Source organism: Prunus dulcis, chromosome 7 (assembly GCF_902201215.1).
Source record: "Prunus dulcis chromosome 7, ALMONDv2, whole genome shotgun sequence".
Taxonomy (NCBI): Eukaryota; Viridiplantae; Streptophyta; class Magnoliopsida; order Rosales; family Rosaceae; genus Prunus; species Prunus dulcis.
This window is the reverse complement of record NC_047656.1, coordinates 8,922,130-8,935,370: the sequence shown is the minus strand read 5'-3', so window position 1 is coordinate 8,935,370 and position 13,241 is coordinate 8,922,130.

The window sequence follows — 13,241 nt, the reverse complement described above, 5'->3', positions numbered from 1 at the left end:
ATTGTTTATGTGGATGGCATAGTCGTAATTGGAAACGACACAGAAGAGCAATTGAAACTGNAGAAATATTTGTCTCAGGAATTTGAGATGAATGATCTAGGTGATCTGAAGTACTTTCTAGGAATTGAAGTAGCCAGGTCCACAATTGGTATATTTCTGTCTTAAAGGAAGTATGTATTAAACCTGCTCACTGAAATAGGAATGTTTGGATGCAAACTTACTGATTCACCCATCGAGATGAATCAGAAGTTATGTGAAGACATGGATCAAAAACCAACCAATAAGGAACAATACCAACGCCTTGTTGGAAGGTTGATATATTTAGATCACACAAGACCAGATATTGCATATGCTGTGAGTGTGGTTAGTCAGTTTATACATTCACCCAGTGTGTCCCATAGGAGTGCAGTTGATCGGATCTTAAGATACTTAAAGTCAGCACTTGGGAAAGGGTTAACGTTCTCAAAAAATAGAGATCTCGAAGTTGTTGGATATATAGATGCTGATTGGGTTGGCGCTGTTACTGACAAACGCTCTACTTCAGGGTACTTCACTTTTGTGTGAGGTAACCTAGTCACTTGGCGGAGTAAGAAACAAAATGTAGTTTCTTGATCTAGTGTTGAAGCAGAGTATCGAGGAATGGCTCACGAAGTTTGTGAATTACTATGGATCATAAGACTATTGACAGAATTAGGGTTCAAGCCAGAAAAGCCAATGGAGTTACATTGTGATAACAAGTCAGTCATCGATATTGCCCATAATCCAGTTCAACATGATCGAACTAAACATGTTGAGGTGGATAGACATTTTATCAAAGAAAAACTTGAGAAGAAGATCATCCGCCTACCATTCGTAAAATCAGAAGATTAGTTGGCAGATATCTTAACCAAAGCTGTTTGTGGAAGAGTATTTTATGGCTCACTTACCAAGTTGGGCATTGGTGACATATATGCACCAACTTGAGGAGGAGTGTTGACGTGAGTCTCCTAATTAATCAAGGAGATTTACTTCCTTGATTAATTAAGGGATTTACTTTCCAATTTTTTTATATAGTTGATAAATCATTGTATAATTAGGAGATACTTTCTTAATTCTTTATAGTATCTAATTCCTTGTATAGCACCCTATAAACTCTTATATATACCTCCTTATGAAGAAGAATAAAGTTAACCTAATACATTAAAACCATATTCATATTTTAGCACTGTGTTGGTCTCTAGTTGCGGCTCTCGTCGGAGGTCTTTGTGTTAATTTTAATTTTTGACTTGTTCTTTTATTATAATAGTCCAAAGTGACTTGAATTGGACTCTCTTGTTAGTCCATGACATATGTGGTGCTCTTTCCAACCCTCAGGTTTGTCCTATGAGATTGTCCTAAGAAATTTTTAACAAGGCCACTGTATTATGTCGCTCTTTGTACGTCTGTGGTTTTATGAATGAATTCTCCTTCTGAAAAAAAAAAAATTATATAAGTGCTTTCGCAACTATGTAAGCATTTATTAGTGTTTCATAGGGTTAATCATTATATGGCTTGTGGCCTTTGGGCCAAATTGGGCCGGCCTGAGCCTATGAGATCATAGCATTGCCTAACTCGATTTTTTGGTAGCTAGGTAGCACTTGGGCCAAAGGTTTCAAACCCAGGCCTAGCTCATTGCATGCCCATTTGAACCCAATTTCCAACCCCGCTCGACCTCGTCATACTATAAATAAAAGAGTTAATTATACTTTAGTACCATGTGGTTACATCCTTAAGACATATTAGTCCCTACCTTTTTCATTTTTACCATTAGATACCCCGGTCTTTTAAATTTATTACAATGTAGTTCCGCAGTTAGGGTTTCTGTCAAATCTCTCCGTTAGTTGCCTATGTGGCACTGTAGGTCCCACATATTTCACATTTTGTTAAATTTAAATTGATTTTTAAAAAAAATTAATTGCAAAAAAAGAGTAGAAAAATTCATCCCCAATTGCCCCCCTTGTGATTTTCTCTCACCCTGCCAATGAACCCAGAACCCCAGCTCGCCGATCACTCTCTTTCCATCCTCCAGACCCGTTCCCACCGTCGGCCTGCGAGATCTGACAATTTCCCTCTCCTCTCTCTCTCTCTCTCTCTCTCTCTCTCTCTCTCTCTCTCTCTCTCTCTGTGGATACAGAAGAAGTGTTTAAGAATGAATGATAATGAGAGGATGAAAGATGCTTCAAGGTCTGTATGAATACACTATTTTTCAAACTTTATTTGCCCTCACAACTTGTGTGCAAAGAGGTTAAGCAAATAAGCCATGTGGATACAATGAAGCCTAGCCTAAACTAAATGTTGTCAATGTCTTGCACAACCAAAGACAACCCCAAACACACTTTAGTATTGTAACAAGGACACTCATGATTCCTAGAGGCTAAATCTGTAGAAAATAAACTCTGGAGGTTTTACTTTGTTAAACTAGATGGAGAAGAGTTGGTATTAAACTTAGATATCTCTTGGATCTTTCTTGGACTACTTTCTTATTCTTTATTGATGTATAATCATCTCTATTTATAGAGAAATTGGTATCCATTCTAAATTGGTTTAACTCCTAATTCAAAAACTATACAACTCTTGAATTGTACCTCTTAATCAAGAGGTACCACTTCAATAAGGACACTTCTCTTCATGAAAGAATGTGTCTTTATGTTTAAATAATGTACATGAAGTGTTTCTAACGTTCATATACGTGATTCAAACATTTAGGCATCAAGAGGCACACCAAATGACTAAAGAGGTGCTTCAAAATCGCACATTATGTGTTCAAACAACNAGTCGTTTTTCCTTCGGGCGACTGGTTGTTTTATACAAAGACAAAAACTAAAGTTTCAGACACAATCGATCGCTTTATACTTTGAAATTTTTTCCAACATCTCTCTCTGTGCAAATTCAAAAATCAACAAATTGAAAAATTTTAAATTAAAAAAATGCGAACATTGTTTGCATCTATGGGTGAGTTGCAGGTGGTGTTGAAAGTTTGAAAGCAAATTGTCCCACATCGGAGGAAACAAATGGTTTTACATGCTTTATAAGCATGATACTTTTACACCAATTAAATAAGATTGGTGGGCTGATGGGATTGGTAGTAAAGGCTAATTAATCCAAGACTTGGGCCTTCAGAGAGAGAGAGAGAGATGATTCCGGTCTAGCATAGATGACCTGGCTAGTTTTAAATTTATGATGATAGATTTTTATATTCTCAAATACTAATAATTATGTGACTTTTTTTTTTTTTTTCCAAATAATTATGTGACATTTATTCACACAGATATTGCTATCAATTTCCTTGGATTTTCTTGTGCTAATTAAGGCTTTCACGCAACGCAAGTGATCGCATCAAGTTCTTAATTTAAGCCAGACAAGATCATGCCCGTTGTCTCATTGTCTAATTCCACATATAGATACATTATTGTTCATATAGCACAGACCCAAACAGATAATTTTTATTGTACATATGTGTGATTCATGAGAGCACCTGTGGCAATGTAAGCAACCGGTTAAGAGGTCCTCCTCATAAAAATCCCATTAGAAAAGTTGGTATAAATGGTTTGATTGTGACTATATGTGATTGAGTTAGCCTATCTTGCATATGCCTCTTGATCAATCCATCTGAAAATTCCAAGGGTGCCATCTGCAACACAAGACAAAATTCTGATAGAGGAAGCATGAAATTGAAAGAGACATAATTAATAGATATAAATGAAACAAACTTGAGCATCCATAGATGTAGAGAAAAAAGTTAACGTATGATTTTTTTGTTTGAAAAGAAATTATCAGCCCATTCAATAACCATTTCGCTTTCGACTTTCAATTTTTGTTTTCACTCACATTTTCTTAAGGCAGAGCTTTCATGAAAGTTCACTTTCATATTGTGGTTCCAATTTCAACATGCGTAAGCTTTAGTTCTAGCTTGTGATGGCTAAGGCTTTGACCATAATGAAACAAAACGAACCACCGTCCTGCACGCATGCGATGGACCACGCACGTGCTAGAGGACCACAGCCTACGTGTCCGGTCCAAAAACATGAAGATCATACGCAGCCCACTGCAACAACGACACAGAACACGTGTCATGATCCCATATGATCGTTGTATCGAATGCCGATTAGGATGATATTGACTAACCAGCCAGGTCCGGATTACAAGTTCTTTCGTTTTCAAGGTTTTTCTTTCAAAATTATTTTATACGCCTAATCGATTCTACTTGAAATCTCTCTCTATATATATACAGTACAATATATTTATTTCAAAGTACAAGAGAGGTAAAAAATGACTAATAAAAAGAAATGAATTTCTAACACACATGCATACACAACATATGTTACAAGAATTCGAACTTGAGACCTCTTATCTCCAAGTTAATACTCATTTTTATTGGGCAAGACTCCATTGGCATGAAAGGATGTAACTTGTTAATAATGAAGTCTATCTTCCCACAGAGAAAGAAACTAAGTTTATTCTTACTCTATTGTATTCAAATTTATATTGTACTCTTGCACCGAAAATAAAATATTAGACTAAAAATTAGTTGATAAGCATGAATATTTTTGGATTGCACTTCCAGATTCCAATTTGTTAGCGTACACGTATACATGTAAAAATAAAAAACATGTTGAATTATTGATTCGATGTATTAGCCACAATCAATCAACTAGTCCAAGTAATATTCTAGACTAGAGGCAAAAACAGTCAAATTATTGGTTTGCTCAAATCCAAAGTTGTAAAAGCAGTCAAAATGAAGATGAGCTAGTAGCTAAGCTACCATCCAAAATGCCACTCAACCCATCTTTGCCAGTACCAAAACCGCCCACCCAGCCCCTACTGTTGGACCAGTCTTTTTCGCAGCAACAATTATCAACAAAGACAAAGCAATAATAATATTATATATATATATATATCAGTCCTGATCTCTTGGACCCCTGCAGTTCAAGAGATTTATGGTCACTTACCGTTGGATGTAAATTCAACGGTTGACTTGAATCGGGTAATAATCATTTATGTCATATTGCATTTATATATATCATTTTGAACCATTGGATTAATATCCAACGGTGGGTGACCACAATCTCTTGGACTCCTGTGGTCCAAGAGATCGGGACTGATATATATATATATATAAAACCCTAATTTCCAAAAAGGATAATTAATTTAATTTAAATGCAAGTGACTTGTGGATTCATTCACGTTCGTCATTGAGCCAGAAAAGATATTGAATTGGAGATTCCCCCCAAATCATTGTATCAAGCGCCAATCACCGACTGTGCGGCCGTCATTGTTGTTTAAACTTTAATGCATAATTATTGTAAAGACAAACATATTTAGATTTGACACTCTTCTCCTAATTAACAAAAGAACTTGCATGAGAATAATACTATTTTATTATTTTCGATTAATAATATAATAATATGTGAAAAAATTATCATACATAACGTTACATGAGAATTTCTCTCCCTAATTAGGGTTCAAGCTTTGATCTATTTTTCTATCTAAGCTTATTTTATTTTATTTTATTTTTTCTTTGGTCCAACTTTTCTACGTAAAGTGGAAAGCAGAAATTTTATGTCAAAATGACAAGAATTCGGCTTTACATTGATCTTGGTGGGTGGACTGGATCCACATACTCCGTCAGTTCCAACGTGGTTTGGGCCCCACACATGGATGATTCGGACAGACATTCGGGTTTGGGTCCAGTCTGCCTGCTGCTGAGTGCGGCAGCTTCCTTTTTTGTCGAAACTGCTCAGTGTAAGCTTGTTAGGCATGCTTTCTTCTGGTGCCCTGCGTGCTGGGTGGGCAAGTGGATATGTAGATGCTGACACAGAAATCATATTTTGTATTAATATATTTTGAGTTTTGTTTTTTTGGTCTGAATGTATTTTGAAGTTTATATTTAACATAAAGAACTGTCCCATTTTATAAAGTTAATAAATCTTAAAAAAAAAACTATTGATTTTGGGTGGAAACTTTAACATCATGAAATTAAGAATTATTTAACCGATAGACTAACTAAATTTATTAGCTTAAAATTTGTTGATGGTTCATATCATCACTATAAGTCGAGCCTATCAGAGAGCACTACGTGGCCACAAGCAACCAGGTCACCCTCGTACCGACCCGACCAAATTGACCCACCGTGTAAGAACCCAAACCAAAATATCTAAAAATTTAGATTTCTTTATTCTAGCCAAAAGACGATATTGCCCTCGCATTTTTTTAAGGGGAAAATTTGACTTTTTGATCGGAAAAGAATTCGGGAATTCCGTTTGCGCCGTTGCGTAGAGCACGGCGAAAGGAGTCCGTAGACATGGAGTAGACCCGAATTGGAGTTTTAACGAGGAAATTACGATCAAAACATTGCGAAGGGCAAAATGGTAATTTGGAAAAGTCAGATTTTTAACCCCTCACTCTCTCTCTCCTCGCGACAGCTCTCTCTCTCTCCTTCCTCTCTCTCCCGTGCGTGCGACCCAGCCCCCCCCAGCCCACTTCCGATCAACACCACGGCCACCACAGAGCACGCCGATCTACGGCGTTGGTACCTTCGGCTTCCTCTCGTCGCCGCCGTCACGCCACGACCCTTCGCCGCCACTGCACCGGCCGGAGCACGCCGGAAACTGGGAGAGAACCGCCGGTTTTCACCCGAATTTCATCCCCTTCGTTCTCCCTCATTTCTACACCAAATCTTTCGAGTGAGGCACCAGGAGTCCGGCTAATCAGCAGGAGGGACCCTCAAGAGGTCCAGCTAGCTCGGACCAGCAGTGAGTGGACTTTTCTTTCTCAAAAAGATTTTATAATTATATTTTATATTTGATCTTGAATAAGTGATTTCAGCATAAATTTTATGATGCAAATACCCTTATTTTATAAAATTGGACAAGCAGCAGATTTGTGATTTTGAGACCAAATTAGTGGTTTAGTTCAGATTTATCAGAGTTCAGAATAGATCAGTTTTTATCAGAAACAGTGATTTTAGACCACCATGTACCCACCCTACAGTTGGTGATTACCCAGAATTGGACCGATGTCGACGGACGTCTGGTCCGATTTCAGTTAGTCAGTGCACTTGACTTGCCTCACGAGTTCCGGGGACGCTCGGACCGTGAGTGCCAGGATTTGCGGCTCGGCAGACTTGGTGTCCCGAGACCTGCCAGGATTGCGGCTCGGCTGACTCTGTGTCCCCGAGACCTGCCAGGATTGCGGATCAGGCTGACTACGGTCCCCTGTATCCTGCCTGAGCGACTCGAGTGACTTGGTGTCATCGAGGACCTGCCGGCGGATCAGGCTGATCATAGTCCCCTGATTTCGCCAGTTTGCGGCTCGGGTAGCCTGTGTGACGCCCGAGACCTGCCAGGGAATTGACGGTTATCAGGGGTACAATTAGGTGGCAGTTTTAAAGGATTTTAAAGCTTTTAATGCAGTTATTGTTTACTCATTTTTATTAGTAAATTCATTTGAGTTATACTGATATATCTTTGTTTAGTATGTGATTATAATCATGTTATCTATATTTATTTGAATATCTCGAGTTGATTATGATCAGATTTTAGTTCTATATTCCTATGTTTTTCAAACGGGGGTTACTATGTTCTCAAATGTTTTCACAACCATTATTTTTGTCCACTCACAATTTTAACTTGTTTTTCGCCCCCAGGCCTTAGAAGAACGAAGGAAACCACCTGGGCCATCAGCTTAGCTCCCGCCCCACCACCAAAGTGTAGGACTTCGTTGTAACTCTTTTGTTAATCCTGTAAATTTGTATAGAAATGCTCTGATATCCTGTTGAAATTAAGGAACTGAGGTTGAAATGTGTTTGTTGTATTAGTCTGGCTGTTGGTAGGATTTTTTGAGACTTTTTGACAGGTGGAAGACTTGGGATTTGATCAAAATACAGGGGAGACTCTGCCGAATTTTCGGCAGACGTCAGAAGAAAATTAACTTTTGAAAAGGGCAAAAAGGTCATTTGTGCCCGACATCTGCCAGGTGTCGGACACGCATAGGAGTCGGCTCGGTTTCCAAAGCAGAAATTGGGTCGGGTCCTGTCACACCGGGTGTCGAGAAAAGGCCTCCTAGCCGAGACTGATGGGAGATACCATGTGAACTCAAACACCGACTTGATTACTGAGATACCGTGTGACTAGAGACAGTCATTAATATTATGACACGACCAGACCCCTGTTGAGTAAATTACTCCATGCGCCTAATGTAAGAACCCAAAATAAAATATCTAAAAAGAAAGAAAATATCTAAAAAGTAAGGAAAATATCTTTTTTTGCAAAAAGACAAGTTTGCCCTCGCATATTTTAATGGGGGAAAATTTGACTTTTTAATCGAGAAAGAATTTGGGAATTTCGCTTACGCCATTGCGTAGAGCGCGGCGAAACGAGTCCGTAGACACGGAGTAGACCCGAATCGGAGCCATAACGAAGAAGATATGGTCTAAAAATCGCGAAGGCCAAAAAGTCAGACTTTTTATACCCCTCTCTCTCTCTCCCGTCACTTCTCTCTCTTCCCTCTCTCTCCCTCGCGTCGCACCCATGCCTTGCGCCCGTTCGACTTCCAGGCGACGGCCCGGCCACCACAGGCCGAGTCGATCTTCGCCGTGGGTACCTACGGGTCCATCTCCGTGTCGCCGTCAAGACCTGACCGACCTCCACCCCGGGGCCGCCCTGAGTTGGCCGGAAAACCATGTTTTCCGACGGAGGTTCCTTCGAAGCCACCCGAACTTCCAGCTCAAAATTCTCCTTCGTTTCTCCACCAAATCGATCGAGTAAGGCACCAGGAGCCCGACAAGACACAGAAGAGAACTTCAAGAGGTCCAACTAGCTCGGACCATCAGTGAGTGGACTTCCTTTCATAAATTATTTTATATAAATATGTTATATAGAGGATTTCTATAAGTAAGATTTCATAAGTGATTTTATATAGATTTTATCTAAATGAGTTTTATAAAGGAGTTTATTTGAATAAATTTATTTATTTGATCTTGAGTAAACCTGATTGTGGTTTGAACATGAGTAGTACAGTAATAGTTTTAAATCTGTGCTGCTTATTTACCAGTTATAGAAACAGAGTTTGAGATTGGAATCAGTTGAAATAGCAGCACAATTTGAGATTTCAGTTATTAATCAGATTTTCTTTTTCTAAAGGAATTTATTTTAAACCCACCTCGTACCCATTTTCTTTGGTGATTACCCAGAGTTGGGCCGATGTCTACGGACATCCGTCCCGATTTCAGTTTATGTCAGTGCACTCGACTTTGCCTCACGAGTTTCGGGGACGCTCGGACCATGAGTGCCAGGATTTGCGGCTCGGCAGACTTGGTGTCCCGAGACCTGCCAGGATTGCGGCTCGGCTGACTCTGTGTCCCCGAGACCTGCCAGGATTGCGGATCAGGCTGACTACGGTCCCCTGCATCCTGCCAGAGCGACTCGAGCTGACTTGGTGTCATCGAGGAATCTGCCGGCGGGACAGGCTGATCATAGTCCCCTGATTTCGCCAGTTTGCGGCTCGGGTAGACTGCGTGGCGCCCGAGACCTGCCAGGGAATTGACGGATATGACAGGGGTACAAATAGGTGGTATTTTCAAAGGATTTTGAGTTTTCTTTTATTCAAGGATGACTTTCAGTTATTTTATATCGGTTTTTTAGTATTTGCACATTTATATCTTTATATCTTTATTCGGTTATACTAGTTCTTTGATTTCTCCAGGCAGTGATGTCTTTATATATTTGATCGATTATGTAAGTTTATTCATCAGCATACTGATTCATGCTTATAGAATTTATTATATTGAAATATAGTTAAATTATCGATATCTATATATATATATATCCTTAGTTATTTCAAAACGGGGGTATTATATTCTGGCTTGTTTTTAAGAATTTTATTTTGTCCACTCACAGTTTAAAACTTGTTTTTCGCCCCCAGGTCGTAGAAGTGCACAGGATCCACCACCGGGCCACTCATAGCCTCCGCGCTTCAAAGTCAGGTAGAGTTTATAGAAAAATCCCTGAAAACCCCGTGAACTTTAGAAAATTGCTCTGATATCGAGTTTTAGTGGAAAAACTGAAATTGGCAAATATTGGTTTATCCTATTCTGGCAGTTGGTGTGGATTTGTTGAATATTTAACAGGTGAAAAGTTTTGGGATTGGTCAAAATACAGGGGAGACTCTGCCGAATTTTCGGCAGAAGTCTAAAGGAATTTTAAAGGGAAGTTGACGTAAGAAGGGTAAAAAGGTCCCTTGTGCCCGACATTCCCCAGGTGTCGAACACGCACAGGACTTGGCTCGAATTCCAAAGTGGAAATTGGGTCGGGTCCTGTCACCTAATGCCAATCTGGTGATGGAGAGGGATCATTTAATGTGCTTCACATCCAAAGCCAGGTGTCGCCTTACCACTTGATCCCTGATAAATAGTCTGGTGATGGAAAGGAATCAGTTAATGTGCTTCACATACAAAGCCATGTGTCACCTTGCCACTGGATCCCTAATAACCAGCATGGTGATAAAGAGGGACAATTTAATGCATTTCAATCCCTCCATTGGGAAAAGAGAGAGATAGGAAGACTGAAGGAGAGACAATCTCTCATTCTCCCTCTTATAAATACTCTTCACCTGTATTAGGATGAATGTAATAAATATTCTCATCTAAAAACTCTTCATCCTTCTCTCCACTTTAAAGACCACTTCTAACTTAGCCATCGGAGGGGGTTTAATTGGAATCCATCCAGTTTACCCATGTTCTGATAATCACTTGAAGTGTGGAGGTCATCTCCAAAGAGCAGCTTAACCACACGATCTAGGATAAGTCCTAACCTTGACCTCAGTTAGGGTTGCAAGCACAATGTGAGGGATACCCAATTAACAAAATCTAAAGGATTTTTTTTTTCACTTACAATTTTTATAGTGTTTTTAGAAATAAAAGTATACATTAAATTATATTAATCTCACTAGTTAATTGTAAAGGGTGATTTGATGACCGTTAACATGAATATTGACGACAAGAGGAAATATTGGGAGAAAATAGTAAAAATTCGACAGTTAAAGTTTTGAGTGTTTATTAAGGGATTATTTTTCTTAACTAAACAAATAAATTAAATATAAGATGGTTATAATAGACTTACAAAGATGAATTGATAATGATGGGTTACTAGGCTACATTTGGATGGACTACTAAGTTTTTATGGAGTGAATCATATTAAAAGGCTACTTGGCTAGAACCCATAATCACTTTATTGCTAGTTCCGCCAATGATCCACGTATTGAGCTCAACGTCCACACAAGGAACTAGGTTCACCTCCCAATATACTTAATTAAGTAGATGTCGTTTTGGCAACAATTTTGAATCGGCTTTTGTATTAATTCATGCCAGATTTGTTAGTGGATTGGGAATCTAAGCAGCACAATAAGCAAGCACATATTCTTTTGTATTAATAATGAGAATCTTATCATATTTGTAGTCCTTCGTTTGAAGATCATAGTGACTTCCTTATTCATTACTTAACTATATATACACAAACACAATGGATTGACTAACAAAATTATGGAAAAAGGAACATATTAGATGAGAACAAATTAGCCAAATGGCTGGTTCTGATTAAAAAAAAAGAATTTCATTGTTTTCTTTTTAAGGGATGCAGAAAATATTCTATTATGTGAGGTTATTACATTGCATATCTCCTTTTCCCCTCCTAACATTGTGAGGTTATATAATGAGAACATTTACAAAGAATCTTTTTAGGGTCTAGTGTAAAAGGGGTGAAAATAGAATTACCTAAATGGTAGCTATAGACTAGTAATTAATTTGATGACACGGGCGGAGCCACACTTCAACCTAGTATGAAGTGGCTGTATTAAATTTTAGTAATTTTTTTATAGTCGAAGATTGAAAAGGAGAACGAGAAATGTCATTCGGATTTAAATTTAAGACCACTAATCTAGAGGCAAATACTCTTACTAATGTTCCCTCCCAAAAGTAATAAATCTGTATTATTGTCCCCATAAGAAACGAAAGCTAGTTCTTTCGCTGTTTGCTTTTTAGGAAAGTGATTTTGCTTTCAGGATAAAATCGTAACACAATTGTACAAATAGAAACCTACAAAAAATAAATTATACTTCACATGTTAGGAGACCAATCGAAAAGGCTGGACAAAGGTCGGTGATGACTCATGAAACGTATCATATGACAGTAATTTTGTCTCGTGACTTTTGCCTTCTCAAAATGCCAACAGTTACGCCAAAAGCACTCTTTGATATTTTCAGACAAAAATTTGACAACGTGAATTTTTGTACACTTGCGGTTGCAGTTGGGCGGTGATAAAAGAAAGACAAATGTGACCACAAATTCTAAAGCCGGTAATCAAGTTGGTATTAACTTTCAAATTAGTCCAATAATGAAGTTGATTGAAAGAAACACCATATTTTATTATGTGTTTCGTGAAAAATGGGTTTATGTCCATATTATATCTATAGAACATGAGGTGGCCTTGCCCTAACTTTTGCTAAATCATAATGGCCAAAAAGTTGGCACCATTATAAATGGCATCAAATCATTCAGATTCCAGAACATAAAAACAAAAATCACAAACCATTTTGTACATAAAAATTTGTTTGAAACAAGGATAATATTGTTTTGTTATCCTCAACTAATTATAGATTGTCACGTAAAAAAGTTATCACGCGTGATATGTCGTGATTAACCGAATACAGTAAAATAGTAGTATTCCCATTCACACTAATATTTCTCCATTTTGTAACATCCGGAGCAGATAAAAAATGCACTGTGGGCGGGCAATGAGTGAGTCAGGAGCCATATTTGGCTTTGTTAAAGAAAGGATGATATTAAATTACTTTTTCTCAACTAGGACTTTCCCATAACACAAAAATATCTATATTGTTTTAAAAAATAACATCATCCACACATATTATATTGTTACGTTGTCAATCAATCAATTGCTCAAATGTATAATCACGTATAAACAAAAAGGTTAAATATTTTAAATTAAATTTAAAACACTCGAACTTGCAATTTGCTCTGTATTTTGTATCATTTCGGAATACCAAATTATCAATTATTGACAATTAAAACATAGTTTTTAGTGTACAAAGTTCGAGTCACTCATCCCTCGCTCGAAAAAACAAATATAAAGAAATGTTTCTTAGCAAACTGTCTAGCAATATAACAATTTTATGTTGTCCAAAACCTGAATTTGTGGTACACATTTATAGAG